General features: G+C 41.8%; 1 pseudogene; it reads right to left on the bottom strand.

Annotated features, from left to right (window-relative positions):
- Positions 1-1,025: 1,025 nt before the first annotated feature.
- Positions 1,026-1,143, bottom strand: LOC124709368 (annotated as a pseudogene).
- Positions 1,144-17,657: the final 16,514 nt, after the last annotated feature.

Here is a 17,657-nt window from a genome sequence, read left to right as displayed (position 1 = left end):
ACCACCACTGACGTGCCGTAAGGTGGTGAGTATTTGCAGGCTCTTTCTATTTTATACAATGTGCAGAAGTTGTTGGAATCAGAACGCTGGTGAAATAGTTGGAATTTACATGGATTCCACCATTTTATGCAATTAAATAAAAGACTGATGTTTTATTTTGTTACTTACATGTCACTTTAAGTTGCAAGTATGGCACATTAAAAGGTTGGCATAACTATACATCGCTGGACAACTAACTCCGAAATTTCAGCGAATTCGATGTAACAAAGTGTCATATCGCTTACATTCGTTCTTAGGACTTACGTCGAACATATGTATACAAGTTGTGATACGTTGTGCATAGAACTGCTGTGTTTTCCACGCTGGTACATGAACCATCGTTTTGAAATGTCTTATTACAACTTCTTTTGGTCAAGAACACGCACAGTAACACTAATGGGAACCCTAAAACAATAACGACGATTAAAGATGCAAAGCGGCAGATCTAGTGTGTTCCAAACAGGTTTCTGCCATCCACTAACAAGAATACTATAGGCTGTTACATAATCGCGAAAACGTTTTCGTGTAATGGCTTGATATTTGTAAATTTCTACGCAGGTCTGAATATGGTCATTACGGACAGAAATTAGTAACCTGATGACTGATAAATGTTGTGATTCAAGCGTGGAATTATAATAAAGCAAGAACAATAATTTTAGTACACGATCATTTATTCGACGATTTCCACATTTATTCGAGTAAAAGCGCCACTAGCTTTTTGTTCAGGAATGGCTCCAGAAATTACTTGTCAACATCAACCCAATTCATGGTTAAAGACGAAGTAGCACTCCGTCTTCAGGCCACAAGTGGCCTATCGGGACCATCCGACCGCCGTGTCATCCTAAGCTGAGGATGTGGATAGGAGGGGCATGTGGTCAGCACACCGTTCTCCCGGTCGTTATGACGGTTTTCTGTGACTGGAGCCGCTACTCTCCGGTCGAGTAGCTCCTCAATTGGAAGCTTGAGGCTGAGTGCACCCCAAAAACTGGCAACAGCGCATGGCCGCCCGGTAGGTCAACCACGCAAGTGCCGGGCACGCCCAACAGCGCTTAACTTCGGTGATCTGACGGGAACCGGTGTATCCACTGTTGCAAGGCCGTTGCCTAAAGACGAAGTACCGTATCAACAACTGTGGAACGTCCGTAGTGAATCTTGATGCCTCTAGCCTTCCTCTGTATGATTTAATACTTTTTTCGCTGCTTTTATAGAACAACATCGCAATTAACTGAATTACAACACATTTCTAGTAGCGTGTAGCTCTAAGTTTCGACATGGTGATGTCGTTGAGGCGTTGTGGAATGCATTCTCCAGGATATCGATAGTATTGGTGTGCCAGCTTCACCCACTCCCCATCAGCTCTCGCCCACATGCCATGGATATTGCGCTGCTGTAGCTGGTCTTCAGCCACTTATTTATCACTAGATAACGTCCTCAATGTGCTCGACAGGACTGAGGTTACGTTACTTGTGGGATGTCAGGAGAGAAATAGATTTGACAGCAGTGTAGCATTCACAAGTATGAAAATTTCCTTGAAGTGTTTGTCCAGCTCCAGAAATTGGCAGAGGTGTTTATCTTCAAATTATGCAAGATTAGATTTCCATATCATTCGCTGCTGGCTAACATTTCAGTGTTTTCGAGAGTGTTTCTGAAGCAGTACTATATTTTTAAGACTAGTATACACTACCAGATTAGATGCCTCTGGACACCCATTAATGGACCGTAAAGAGGTGAGTGTCCACCCTTCGCCTCTACGACGGCTCCAACTCTGCTGGGAACACTTTCAATGCGGTGTCTGAAGGTCTGTGGATGAATGAAAGCCTATTTTTCCTCGTGAACCGGAACCAGAGAAGACAGTAATGTTCGACGCTGGGATCTAGACCGAAGACGACGTTGTAATTCATCTCAAAGATACTCCATCTGGTTCAGGTCTGGACTCTGGGCAAGCCAGCCAATTTCAGGAATGTTATTGTCTATAACCCATTGCGTCACGGGATGCTCCTGTATGAGAGGTTGTATTGTCTTGCTGATACAGTCATCGTCTCCGGACTGTTTGTCAACTTTACACAGTACACTAGGCTGTAAAATGTGTTCATATCCTTCCGCGTTTTGTGTTTTCAGAAGTCTAGTAAGCGAACAAGTCTAACTACGAAAAAAACCTCGTACCGCAACAATTCCACCGTACTTTACTGTTTGCACTAAACATAATGGAAGGCTACGTTCTTCAGGTATTCCCCAAATCCAAACCGTTCCATCAAATTCTCAAAAGGTACAGGGTGACACATGGGAGACGGACGGTTTTTAATGAAACAATACTCAGCCATCTTTAAAATTAATGCGTGTTTATTTACACAAAATCAAAGCTCATTATTTGCCATTTTAGTTAGCAAAGTTATTTGTGAAAAATAATGTCATCAAGGTGACGTCCATCATTTCGGATGCAGGACTCAAGTCTCTTCTCTAAATCCTTCACCACACGGACTAAAATCTCTGCAGGGATGGCAGCAATTTCTTGAATGATTGCATTCTTCAACTCGTCCAAATTTCGTAGTTTGTGGTTATAGACACAGTTCGTAAGGTACCCCCACAGAAAAAAGTCACATACTGACAAGTCAGAAGACATGGCAGGCCAAGGAACATTGCCAACACGTGAGATAATCCGGCCAGGAAACATGCGTCTAAGAACTGTCATTGAAGTGTTTGCAGTGTGCAATGTTGCCCCATGCTGCTGGAACCAAACGCGTTTTAAAGGGATTCGTCGTCTTCTTAGTTCTGGTTTCAAGAATGTTTCAAGCATACGAATGTAACGAACCGAATTAACAGTAACTGTGGTCCCATTCTCTTCATAAAAATAAGGTCCAATAATGCCAACAGAGCCAAGAGCACACCAGACTGTTACTTTTCCTGAGTATAGAGGACGCTGGTGGGTAAGGTGTGGATGCTCTGGAGCCCAGTAACGTAGGCTTTGCTTATTCACGGTCCCGTTTAAATAAAAATGAGCTTCATCGCTCATCAATAAAATTTCATTTTCATTCGATCCCAAAATCACTTGCATTCTGTAAGCGAAGTCTTCTCGTACAGCAAAATCAGTTTCCTTAAGTTTCTGGAAAATGAACATTTTGTAGGGATGGAATTTTAATTCTTTACGCAAAATTCGTCTAACCGATTCACGATTGATTCGTAACTCACTAGCATGACGTCTAGTTGACCGTCCTGGGCTTCTGACTGCCGTCGTTTCAACATTTTCTGGTGTCGTTACTCTGCATCTCGGGCCAGGATGCTTCTTATCCAGTGTGTTTCCAGTTTATCTGAAGTTTTCTACCCATCTGAGGATTGTGTTATGGCTCGGAACAGCTCAATGTCGACTGACATTAAACCGCACACGAAACAATCGCTGCGTAGCAATAATAGACTCACCATTTTTCACGAAACTGTCATAGACAAACACTCGACGTTGCAAGTCCCACTGCTCCATAGTGACTGAGTAAATGAAATGGCGTCTTGTGTGGATCAGAACTATCCCACCACGACCACCTCCCACCACCTCGCCCTCAGTACTACGAAGTTCAAGAACGTCCGTCTCCCGTCTGTCACCCTGTATAATGCGATTCATAACTCGAAATCACTATAGTCTCCAGTCAACGACCGTCCAGTGAAGTCTCTTTTAACACCGTCGTTTAGCACTGACTACAGTAGTGCGAGGCTCACGAGGTGCTGCTCGACCACTGCACGTAATCCTCTTCAACTCCCTCACAGTCACTGAGTTAGGCAGACTGCCGGTAGCACTTGGGACCACGCGAGTGATTCCTTCCTCCGATTTCATGGGGTTTTTCACAACCAGCATCCGCAACTCGCGATGGTCCCTGTCCGTCAGTACATGAAATCTTCCGGTTATGGTTTACCTATGGATTTTCCCTCGCGTTTTCACTCCCCAATCACGTCATCAACAGTCGCCGTACGCAGCGTTACAAGGGTTTTATGTCACTGATGGATTTTTTGCTGAGGTGAAATCGAAAAACTAGTCCAGATTCGCCGTGACTGACTTCTCCTGACTGCCTGACTCTGCTATTGGTACTGATTCTCTACTGACAGCACAATACCCTCGTTTTATCCTGGCGAGTCGCTTTCCTGACATCTACTCGTGAATTCCGAATTATGTAGAAGTGTCTCGATGATGCTTTTGATGAGGTGGTGTACGGAGAATGCCCCCCCCCCCCATCCCCCACCCCTCCCTCAACAAAGACTTTCATTGCTGTAGTCAATTTCGTGACAGGAATAACGCCAGATATATCTGGCGAGTACGGCTCTCGTGCCATCCAGTGGTCAGATCCGTATTACATAGGAGTGTCTGAACAGATTTGATTAGATAGTGTACGAACTGAAGCGTACGCTTAATAGAGGTCACGTGCATGGCATTACTTCTAAACTCTATAATAAGGAAGCGGTAGTGCGCAGCATGCTGCTCACTAGTTGTTGTTGTTCAGCTCCTAATTAGTGGGTGACTAGATCCAATGTGACGCACCTCTTGATAGTTATGAGACTAATCCTCCGCAATATAGTTCCTGAACAAGGCTAGGCAACACTAAATTACAACTATCTACCATTGGGTCCTTGCCACAACATTTGCGCTTTGCAGCCATAGTTTTCGATCTGTAGGTGACTGTTCAGTACGCTGAAGCCAGAGAACTGAATAAAAATAATAGTACTTGATCCAGTGTTTGTCACAAAAAAATGACAGTGAAATACGTCCGCTACGAAAAACCTTGAGAAAGAAGGTCCGCTGGCCAGTGTGGCCGAGCGGTTCTAGGCGCATCAGTCTGGAATCGCGCGACCGCTACGGCCACAGGTTCGACTCGTGCCTCGGGCATGGATGGTTAGTTAGGTTTAAATAGTTCTAAGTTCTAAGGGAATGATGACTTCAGATGTTGAGTCCCATAGTGCTCAGAGCCATTTGAACCATTTGATTTGAAATAATGTCCTCTAATAAGAATAGATCTTAAAATCAGCGTCAGTTTCCTCAAGAAATTCATTCGTCGAAAAAATAACAGCCTGGAATATTTTAGTGTAGCGTATTGATACAACTGCGTGTGTTATATACAGTTATTATAGCCCAGCGATTATTGTTAAAACTAACTACACTGATGGGCCAAAACTCTCTGACCACCTGGGCGATAGCATATTGGTCCATCTTTGGAACGCAATACAGTTGGGATTCTGCATGGAATTCATTCGACAACTCCTTGATAGATTTCCGGTGGTGTGTACCACCAAATGCTTACGCAAAGCCATGCAATTCAAGTAAATTATGGACCATTCGTTTGTGGGCTCGGAGCTGGCATCCGATACCGTCTCACAAGAAAACTCTCCAATCCGACATGTCGAAACCTGCCATTCAATTTGTCATACAGGAAGAATACACCGAAAGAAACACAATGTCAAAATTTTAGCTGCTGAGAAGCATTGTAAGTATTTTTTTATGTTGAAAATTGCCAAAATCGTAGCTAGCACGCCACAACGCGACAGTAATTTGTAAAAGGAATGTCAGATTCCTTTGATAGTTTCGCTGACAGTTTTTCACCATTGTTCACACTTGCTCTTTGCAACTCATGCGCAGAAATAATAATTTTCAGTTGCCATTTTGGTATGGCTAAGTCTTAACAATGGTGATAAAACCTAATGATGGTAATTTTTTGTGTGTTTTCCTCGTGTATGCTTGTTGACAACATCTGTATTTGTGCAGGTTCCAGAGTTTTACAGTAATGTGGAATACAATTAATGTTTTCAACCTTGCAAAGACAAAGTATGAAGAACGAGAACGTGGTATGCAATCGAAATCACCTATTTCCCCTGAAGACACACACACACACACACACACATATATATATATATATATATATATATATATATATATAATTAGTTAATTTCCTTGACATTCATTCGAATGATGCTGACATTTCGTTAGAAGCTATAGGAGAAACGCGCAATAATTCTGACGGTTCCGCGAATTATGGTTTGAACACTGATCGTTACGCTAAATAACACTCAGAACAATAATACAGTATGTTCCCATTCAGAGAAAACATGTACAGTATTAGCTTTCAGTGACAGATAAGGACTGTAAATTTTTGGTTAAACGAAGGCCAGAGAAAATACTTAAAGTTAAGCAGTGCCCAAGCCCAGTTTCGTTTCATAAAATCTGAACGTCAGTTGCGTAAATGCAGGAAATATACACACACAGTACGAAACATGCGGCAAAATGAAACTCACAAAAGTGTGAAAATAAAACTATTCGAAAGATTTAGATTTGTTCTTGAGAGTCACTCCAGTATTACCGAGGCAGATCTACGAGCCTGGGTCCTCTGCACTGTGAGACGAACATTACTGATTTCCATGCTTCTTCAGCATGGTTAACAGGGTTAGGGAAATTACACAGAAAAGTAAGTCGCAAAACTACGAAGTTTACTTCAAGCAATAGCATATAGGTCATGTCATTAACAGGTAATACTCTAGAGAAATTTATAGATCATGTAAAGACAAAGCTTCTTGTTAAGCCTAAAATGCTGTGTACAGAACATCAGTCAGGTTTAATGCAAGAACTGTGTGCATATTGCACTTTGTCATTTCGAGTGAACAAACATGAAGCACAAGTGAGCTTTATATGTATCTTCAGCAAGATAAACTAGGACCAAAAATTTTGAAAAGGACTGTTTAGTTGCAAAATTCTTGTAATCGCCGAAGCAAAACACGGCAAAAAGAGAGAATAATTTTCAACACCACGCCCAACACTCTTTTTTACCATTTGCAGAAAATTCTTTATTGTTTTTGTTGGATTCTTGATCTAGACATATCGACACCTCGTCTTTAGAAGAATGACGAAAAGAATATAATTCGGATAGCTGCCGGAGGTAATAGTGTGATTCAGCCTCTTGATAATAAAATTTTTCAACAATGTAAAGAATTCTTGTCATTTTTTCCGTTTTCTGTCATCCCCTTGTTGCTTCGAAATTCATGGAGATATGTTCCGCTTTTTCAGCTAACTGAAAGGCAATTTGTTTTTTTGCCATCCATGTTTCGTTTATTTTATTTATGAAGCATCTTCACTGGCCTGTAATACATATATAAAATAAGTGCATAATGTAGTGCTTATAAATACGTTGCCATTTTACGTTTTCAAATATGTCTCTCGTTTTTCTTATTAGAAACAACTTTTGCAGCAAATTTTTCATGATGTTAAATTATCGTTTGGTATAACGATTTCCGATGTTGCTAGTTCTTGTGTATGATCGTGTATGTTGCGTGTATGTTTCGAGATAATTCATTTGTTTTGCGTGTGTTTTTGTGTGTCTCTGTATTTGTTTGTGTTTGTGTGTTTTTTGTGTTTGTGTTTGTGTGTGTGTGTGTGTGTGTGTGTGTTTCATTTCTTATGAAAGTGCTTTTTTAATTTTTTTAAATGAGTAAATGTGTTATTCTTTCTGTCGGTGGATAGTGTTGTGTCTAGGTAGGGATGGAGGAGCGGGATGGAAGATTAATTAATTATTTATTCTTGTTGTGTTTCACATTTCTGTTTGGTGTTGTTTTAATGGCTAGCATAATCAGTGAGTTATTACTGATGTCGATTTGAACATTACTTACTTTCTTTTTCATTGTAAGATCTCTTTGTAGATGAAAGTTTTCCTGTAATGTAGACATTTTTTTTGTTGTAATTGATCACTCTAATAATTTTCAAGTCTTTTCCATGTTGGATGTTTCATGTCCACGTTTTATAAGTTTTTCAGCCAGTGACTATGTTCATACTTCCAGCTTCTTGTACATTCTTTATAACTAGTTTCAAAATTCCTGCGAGTCATCCTCAGATGCACTGATTCACATTCTGAGCATTCTAACTGGTATTCCTCGGTATTTACCTGGTTCGGCTATTCTTGTTTGTAGATGTGACTGGAGTGTGTTTCTTGATCAAAATGTTCAAATGCGTGTGAATTCCTAAGGGACCAAACTTCCGAGGTCACCGGTCCCTAGACTTACGCACTACTTACACACTACTTAAACTAACTTATGCTAAGAACAACATACAAACCCATGCCCGAGGGAGGACTTGAGCCAACGGCAGGAGGAGCCGCGCAATCCATGATGTGGCACCTCTAACCGCGTGGCTGTTCCTTGATCTGTAAGCAATGTGTAATCCTTGATTCTTTAGTAATCTATTCTGTGTGCTGCTCTGTTTTTGTTAAAGTGTACCATTTATTTCTATTAGTCATGTCCAAAGTGTTACTGTTTTCTGTTTTCTGTTTCTGTGTATACTGCAATGTCTGTGGGGTTTTGTGGTATTTGTGTCATCTGTTTATTTTCATTTTTCCTTAGCTCTGTTTCTATATTTTGGTTGAGTCTTTGTTCTGTGTGGGTGTCGTAATCATTGTTTGCGGCTACAAGTTCTGCTCTTTGTAATTCTCTTTATAGTTTTCTTAACTGAGTGAAATGTTATTTAATCTGTGTAACATATGTTTAGAGTCACAACTTTTTTATTTTGCGGGTGGTTGGATGTAGCATGTACAACTATCTGTAGCTATTGAATTTCTGAAGATATCAGATGTATGCTTACTGCTGTCTCTCTTTACTGTTATATCCAAGAAATGTATTTGCTTATGTGTTTCTTTTTCCATGGTGAACTCAATATTTTTCTATATACTACTCATGTCTGTATGCATTTTACCTTTTCAAATTGGAAGTAATTTTGGGATGTGTCTGCTTTAAGGATTTTTGTTATTTCATTAATATTGTCTGCAGGTAGTTTGTTCTATGTGAGTAAGTTTTCTTCAATTAGTTTTATTGTGTTTATGATGGGCATCGAGATGTACATGTTCTCTATGTCGAAAGAAATGAATAATGCTTTTTGCGGAAAGTACTAGTCCTTTACTTGTTTTATGAGTTCATTTATGTTTTTCACTCATCTGCAGTTCATCATTCCATATTGTTTCATTACGATTTTGCGCATGTGTTTTGCAACTTGGTACGATCGTGTATTCATGAAGATAATAACAGGCCTCACCAGAATAAAGGGTTTGCGGAGCTTTGGTTGGCTTCTGAATGTTGGTACTTCTTGTTTCTTCTTTGTGATCTGTTGTTTTTGTTTATCTCTGAGAATGTGTCTGATTTCTTTGAGATTTTTTTATGTTTGTCTGGAAACGTCCATTTGGATCACATTTCAGTTTTGTGATACTGTTAAAGGAGATGAAATCTTTACTTTTTCTATACATTGTTGTTTATTGACCAGTACTGTGTTGTTCCCCTTGTCAGCTGTTGTGACTGTGATGTTATTAAAGTGTAGTTTTTCTTATAATTTCTGTTTTCTGTTTGAAGTTTCCTGTTTGCTCTTTCTTTGACATGGTGCTAATGTTGTTTATTTCTTCCTTAACAAATTCTTGTGTGAACCCAATGTTTACAATGTTATTTTCTTGTTTCTCTTCCTGTGTCAGGATGCTTCCAATTCCTAGAATCAGATTTTCTTTGTAGTGATTGTCTTTCTTTGCACTGATGCTGCGTTGAAGGCCTTTTTCTAATAGTTGTATTTCTTTTTGAGTTAATTCTGTATCTGTAAGGTTTATTAGCTTTGGGTGGAATCCGTGCTGGTGAATCTCTAATACTTTGCTGTGTTTTCTTTCTGGTTGTTGTTGTTAGTGGGTGTGCTCGTTTTACGTTTGTTCTGTGTACACTGCAGTGTTCTTGCTGTGATTTGTTCAGTTTTCTGTATTGTATTATTGTCGCGCTGGGTTAAGAAACGCAGATAACCCGAGATGTGCACTGATCAGCCCGAACGTTATGACCGCCGACCTACTATCGATATAAACCTGTCCAGGCCATATCTGCGTCACCTAGCGAGGCATGACTGCTAGTCAGACACACCATGACGGACGGTGCATTTAGTATCAATGAGTGTGCTGTCCGTGTGTAGAATGAGGAATGCCCGCGATCTGTTTGAGTTTGATCGAGGGCAGATTGTGATAGCCAGGGTGCACGGCACGAGCGTTTCGAAAACTGCATGACTTGTCGGATGTTCGATGCGTTCTGTGGTGTATCTTCAAAACGTGGTGAAACCACGTCCAGAAGTAGTGAGGTTGGGCAGTCACCCTCAATACAACTGTCGGACGTCGTAGGCTGGGCAGAATGGTAAAACAGGACAGGTGGTGAACTGTGGCGGAGCTAACATCGGGCTTTCAGGCTGGACAGAGTAAAAATGTGTCTGAACACACTCATGCATGTGCCGATGTTAGCACCATGACATCGGCAACTACGACTAGAATGTGCACGTGAGCATCAGCACTGGACGTTGATGCAGTGTCACAGCGTTGCATGGTTGATGAAACCCGATACCTTCTTCCTCATGCCAATGGGAGGCAGCTTCTTGACCCCTGTAGTACAGGACGGAGACAAGATGGTGGCGACTCCATTATGCTCTGGGGAACATTGGCGTGGGCTTCCATGGGTCCAGTGGAGCTCGTGCCACGACGATCAATAAGTGTCGTACACCCCTTCATGACGATCACGTTTCCCGACGGAAGTGGCGTTTCTCAACAAGATAATGCACCATATCACAAGAGCAGGGGTGTGATGAATTGGTTCGAGGAACACAGTGGCGACTTCCAATTGATGTGCTGGCTCCCCAACTCGCCAGTCTTGAACCCAATGGAAGGCATCTGGGATGTGACTGAAAGTGGCGCTAGAGCTCATCGCACCTCTCCACAGAATTTACGGAAATTGGGTGACGTGTGTGCAGATGTGTACCAACTCCCCCCACCGACCTACCAAGGCCTTATTGCTTCTATGTCACGACACGCCGCTGCTGTTATTCGCGCCAAAGTTTGACATACCGGCTGGGTAGGTGGTCACAAGGTTCTGGATAATCAGTGTACATCACATAACATTTTATCAAGCATGACTTTATTGGTATGAAGTGGCTTGATTTCGCTTTTTAATCATGTCTTTCCCGCAAATGATTTTGTTCTTGGTGCTACCAAAGAGTTGTTTCTGACCTTTCATTAACAGAACGTGGAGTTACATTACTTATTTTACAAGTTGGATGATCTTGTGGAGTCTGAGTTGGATATTCTTGAAACTGTTATACAGCTTGATGGAAAATGCCTGACATGGCTGTATTGTAGTCATTTTTTCCCATTTTCTGCCGTTCCTTAGTTGCTTTCTTCAAATTCCTGGAGGTATATTCTGTCTTCGCAACTAAATAAAGGCAGTTTGTTTTGTGCCATGCGTGTTTCACCTCTTTTATTTTTGAAGCATCTTTAATGGCAAAGAAAATATGTTTTTTATATATAATAAATGCATTATGTATCAATTATAAATATGTTCCTAAGTTACGTTTTCTCATGTCTTTCTCTTGTTGTTCAGAGTAGAAACAGGTTTATAGCTCAAGTTTCTTGAGGTTAAATTACCGTTTGGTTTTGCTTACCATTTCCAATGTTACTCTCGCAAGGAATCACACATTAACACATAACAAAACACATGCAGAAGCACACACAACAAATGATAATCACACACAACACAAACAAAAGACTGAAGATAAACACACAGTGACAGTCTGCAACACTACACACTGTAAATACACACATGTCGGTCACACAATAAGAAGTGCAAGTGAAGTGTTAATAAACGTGGGTGAAGAAACGGCGGTAATTGGCGAGCTGGAATATGAGGACCAAATGAACACATCTCCAGGACCATACACATGGATTAGCAACACTGGAGTAGTGACCACTGGCTAGTGGACCCCGTATGGCTTTGTAAAATACTCATTTAACTGCACTGCATATTTATGCAGGGTGATTCAAAAGTAACTATACAGTATGTGATTGTAATATATCCACCGAAATTAGCATAAATGTTAAGTAAAGTTCTGTCTGAAATTGCTTTACTTCAGAGCTATGCAGAAGAGTAGGAGTCACAAGTGCAACTAGAAATTAATTCTCAGTAAGCAGCAACATGAAGGAACCCGACATTCAAAACAACTACGTTCTTTAGATTTACCCCAAACCTGTTCAAAGTGATGTCCATTTAGACGAAGACAATGACGCACTCGACGTCTTACTACTCTTGGAATGTTGCAGGCTCCTTTCATCTCATTCATCGCAGTTGTACAGCCGTTTTCAGTCCGCCGCTGTAGTTGTGCTAAATCCTTAATGGAAACGCCTTACATGAACTCCTTGCGATGGCTGCGAAAGGTAGAACTCCACGAGTTTAAGATCCGGAGATCTGTCCAGCCAAGCAACTAGGCTTGCATGACCTGTCGACTTATCAGAGTAAGCAACATTGAGATACTCTGAAATGTGCAGGGGCAGGGTCATGAATCAATCGTAAGTTGAAACTTCCTGGCAGATTAAAACTGTGTGCCGGACCGAGACTCGAACTCGGGACCTTTGCCTTTCGCGGGCAAGTGCTCTACCAACTGAGCTACCCAAGCACGACCCACGACCCGTCCTCACAGCTTTACTTCCTCCAGTACCTCGTCTCCTACCTACCGGTAGAGCACTTGCCCGCGAAAGGCAAAGGTCCCGAATTCGAGTCTCGGTCCGACACACAGTTTTAATCTGCCAGGAACTTTCATATCAGCGCACGCTTCGCTGCAGAGTGAAAATCTCATTCTGGAAACCGTAAGTTGGTTCGTTTAGTGAGTGGGCCATCATGAAACAGACCACCCAATTGATATTCCAAAAGCTCTTGATGCATTCTGCAGTTAGGCGCTGTGGAATAACATGCGGTCGGAGTAATTGATTGTCCACTATACCACACCGACTGTTCCCTGCAAAATTATGTTGAGATCGTCGTACAGTAGATTCTCATTCGCACACACGTGCATGTTATGAGCGTTCTATACCTGCTCGGTTGAAGAGGCTCTCATCCATAAACAGTAGCCGATGACCAAACAGTGAATCAGGTGCATGGCCACTAACGGGAATTATGACATCTAGGGTGGTCTACAGGTGTCAGCTCCTGTATGTTCAGCTGGTGAAATGGGTGCAATAGACTGCGGAACCCCTGCCGTGGCGCTTATACGACTGATACGTATGGTCCGCTAGTGTTTCACTCGTGGGCTAGGGGTAGCGTTTATGATTCGTAATCAAAACGCCCTCAGCCCCAGGTTCATATCATGCCATTGCATAAATTTTGATTAATAATAAGCATTGGCGGCCGAAGGCTTCCGGCATAAGAAATCACCCTTATTCTGCCAACGGCCTTGTCAAACAGGGCAGAACAGTGGACAAAGCTTCGGGGCATACTTTTGTCCTTGGGGTAGGAAACTGCCCTAAAGGCGGAAGAATCAGCATCGATCAGCAGCATGAGGATCCAGAAGGCAATGAAAACCACTGCATTAAGGACACACAAAGTGTGTCCACAGGACATGTGGTTTGTAATTGAGAAATTGTCGTGATGATGTATCCATTGCCAAAAGATTCCGGAATAGTCACGCATTCGTATCTCCAGGAGGGGACTGCCAAGAGGGAGCTGACCACTAGAAAAAGATCGAAGAACCAACGAAAGGATAACGTTCTACGAGTCGGGGCATGGAATGTCAGCAGCTTGAAGGTAGGGAAGCTAGAAAATCTGAAAACGAAAATGCAGAGGCTCAATCTGAATATAGTGGGAGTCAGTGAAATGATATGAAAAAAAAGAAGAGAATTTCTGGTCGGATGACAGCAGGGTATTTTCAACAGCGGCAGAAAATGATACAACGGGAGTAGAATTCATTATGAATAGGAAGGTAGGGCAAAGAGTGTGTTACTGTGAACAGTTCAGTGACAGGACTGCTCTTATCAGAATCAACAGCAAACCGTCACCGACAACGTTAGTTCAGGCGTACATGCCGACGTCGCAAGCTGAAGACAAACAGATAGAGGAAGTATATGAGGACAATGAAGTGGTAACACAGTACGTAAATGGAGACGAAAATTTACTGGTTATGGGGGACTGGAATTCAGTACAGGGGAAGGAGTAAAAGAAATGGTTACAGGAGAAAATCGGCTTGGTACCAGGACTGAGAGAGGAGAAAGACTGAGTTCTGCAATAAATTTCAGCTAGTAATAGCGGATACTCTCTTCGAGAATGTCAAGAGGAGGAGGTATACTTGGGAAAGACCGCGTGATGCAGAAGATTTCAGTTAGATTACTGTATGGTCAGACGGAGATTCCGAAATCATATACTGGCTTGTGAGACGTACCCAGGAGCAGATATAGACTCAGATCACGATGTAGTAATAATGAAGAATAAGCTGAAATTTAAGAGATTAGTCAGGAAGAATCAATACGCAAAGAAGTGGGACATAGATGTACTAAAGAATGACGAGATACGCTTGAAGTTCTCTAAGGATATAGATACAGGAATAAAGAATAGTCCAGTAGGCAGTAGAGTCGAAGAGGAATGGACATCTCTAGGAAAGGAAAACTGAGGTACAAAGAAGGTAACTGGGAAGGAACACTTCAGTTGATAGATGAAAGAAGGGAGTAGAAAAGTGTTCAGGGATATCCATGACTGCAAAAATACAAGTCACTAAGGAAATGCAGGCAAGCTAAGACGAAATGACAGCATGAAAAATGTGAAGAAATCGCAAAATAAATGATTGCCGGAAGGTTCAAATTGTTCAAAAGGCTCTAAGCACTATGGGACATTACACCTGAGGTCATCAGTCCCCTTAGACTACGTAAACCTAACTAACCTGTTTACATCATACACATCCATGCCCGAGACAGGATTCGAACCTGCAACCGTAGTAGCAGCGCGGTTCCGGACTGAAGCGCCTAGTACCGCTCGGTCACAGCGGCCGGCTTGTCGGAAGGACTGACTCAGCATATAGGAAAGTCAAAACAACCTTCGTGAAATTAAAAGCAATGGAGGTAACGTTAAGAGTACAATAGGAATTCCACTGTTAAACGCAGCGGATAGAGCGTGTACATGGAAAAAGTACATCGAAGGCCTCTATTAGGGGGAAGATTTGTCTGATGTGGTAGAAGAAGCAGGAGTCGATTTAGAAGAAATGGGAGATCAAGTATCATAATCAGATTTCCGAAGAGCTTTGCAAGACTTAAAATCAAATAAGACAGAAGGAAAAGGTAATATTACATCAGAATTTCTAAAATCATTGGGGGGGAGGGGGGGGGGGAGAGTGGCAACAAAACGACTATTCACGTTGTTGTTTAGAATGTACGAGTGTGACTTTCGGGAAAATGTCATCCACACAATTCCGAAGACTGCTACAGCTGTCAAGTGCGAGAATTATCGCAGAATCAGCTTAACAGCTCACGCATCGAAGTTCCTGACAAGAATAATATATAGAAGAATGGAAAAAAGGCGGAGGCATTATGTGACGACCAGGTAAAGGCACAAGAAAGGCAATTCTGACGTTGCGGTTGATAATGGAAGCTAGACTAAAGAAAAATCAAGACACGTTCATATGATATATCGACCTGGAAAAAGCGCTCGACAACGTAAAGTGGTGCAAGATCTCCGAAATTCTGAGGAAAATAGGGATAAGCTATAGGAAGATAAGGGTAATATACAATATGTACAAGAGCCAAGAAGAGAATAATATGACTGGACGACCAAGAACGAAATTCTCGGATTAAAAAGGATGGAAGACAGGGATGTTGTTTTTCGTTCCTACTGTTCAATCTGTACATCGAAGAAGCGGTGATGGAAATAAAAAAGGTCCAGGAGTGGAATTAAAATTCAAAATGAAAGAATATTAATGATACGATTCGCTGATGACATTGCTATCCTGAGTGAAAGTGAATAAGAATTACGTGATTCTAGAATGAACAGTCTAATGAGTGGAGAATATGGATTGAGAATAAATCGAAGAAAGACGAAAGTAATGAGAAGTGGCAGAAATGAGAACTGCGAGGAACTTAACGTCAGGATTGACGGTCATGAAGTAGATGAAGTTAAGGAATTCTGCACCCTACGCAGCAAAATAACCAATGATGGACGGAGCAAGGAGGACATCAAAAGCAGACCTGTACTGGCTAAAAGGGCATTCGTGGCCAAGAGAAATCTGCTAGTATCAAACGCAGACCTTAGTCTGAGGAACAAATTTCTGAGAATATACATTTGGAGCACAGTATTGTGTGGTAGTGATACATAGACTGTGGGAAAACCGTATCAGAAGAGAATCGAAGCATTTGAGGTGTGGTGCTCATAAGCTAAGGAATGAGGAGGTTCTGCACAGAATCGGAGAGAATAGGAATATGTGGAAAACACTGATAAGCAGAAGGGAGAGGAAGATAGGTCATCTGTTAAGACATGAGGGAATGACTTCCATGCTACTAGAGGGAACTATAGAGGGCAAAAGCTGTAGAGGAAGACAGAGATTGGAATAGATGCAGCAAATAGTTGAGGAGGTAGGTTGCAAGTGCTACTCTGAGAAGAAGAGGTTGGCACAGGAGAGGATTTCGTGGCTAGCGGCATCTAACCAGTCAAAAGACTGATGAGTCAAAAAAAGTCATATGGTCGGATTTTCATCTATCATTTCCAGAACGTCCTCAACACCCACGTCACCTGACCGTGACGCACCATGAATTCCATATTCCGTTAAACGCCTGTTCCCAGCTGTGAAAGTCTGATAGTTTAGTACTCCTCTGTTTGCAAACATTTTCATATACCGTCGTCTTGCTGTTCGCGCGCTGCCTTCTGCTGTGCCCTAAAGGAGACGCATATTCGCGTGTTCACCGCCTGAGTACGCCATACTGCAGACAGTGACTGCAGTCTGTGAAGTGCCAAAGAATGAATTTACGTAGTACGTCTGGTGGTGCTACACTACAGTAAAGGCAAAGAGTCAAGTAAACAAAGGCATTTCGCGCCAGAATCAACGAAGCAGTGTACAGGGTTGTACAAAGCAACATCAGTCGATGTGCAGGTGAATACAAGCCAAACGCCTGCACTGACCCATGATGTAATGCCTACCACAAATGACATTGTGCATTATTATTCGGAAGGAGAACAGTTCCAGACAAAACCCTATTTAACATTTGATTCTTATTTTGGTGGATTCATTACATCCATGAATTGTGCAAGGTTACTTTTGAATCACCCTGTACATAAATTATATAAACATCAAAAAACTGATAGAAGATAAATTAGACCAATGGGGTGCAGGTTCTGTTAACGACAAAAATACCACTAAGTTTCGTCTGGCTAATGAGATACTCCGCAGTATTCCAAAAAACTGAGTGAGCCAGTAGATTGCGCACAAACTTCAAAATAGACTGGTACATTCTGAAAATTCTTTTATTTGTCGTCATTGTCGTTACTGTTATTTAACTACATCATTAACTAGCAATTTACTTTCTCAGTGCATTCTTTTGCCGGCCGGAGTGGCCGAGCGGTTCTGGGCTCTACAGTCTAGAACCGTGCGACCGCTACGGTCGCAGGGTCGAATCCTGCCTCGGGCATGGATGTGTGTGATGTCCTTAGGTTAGTTAGGTTTAAGTAGTTCTAAGTTCTAGGGGACTGATGACCACAGCAGTTGAGTCCCATAGTGCACAGAGCCATTTTTTTTGCATTCTATTGGTTCAAATGGCTCTGAGCACTATGGGACTCAACTGCTGTGGTCATCAGTCCCCTAGAAC

The sequence above is a fragment of the Schistocerca piceifrons genome, chromosome 7 (assembly GCF_021461385.2).
Source record: "Schistocerca piceifrons isolate TAMUIC-IGC-003096 chromosome 7, iqSchPice1.1, whole genome shotgun sequence".
In the NCBI taxonomy this organism is placed as follows: Eukaryota; Metazoa; Arthropoda; class Insecta; order Orthoptera; family Acrididae; genus Schistocerca; species Schistocerca piceifrons.
Note: the sequence above shows the minus strand (reverse complement) of the source record. Positions and strands in the feature narration are given on the sequence as shown.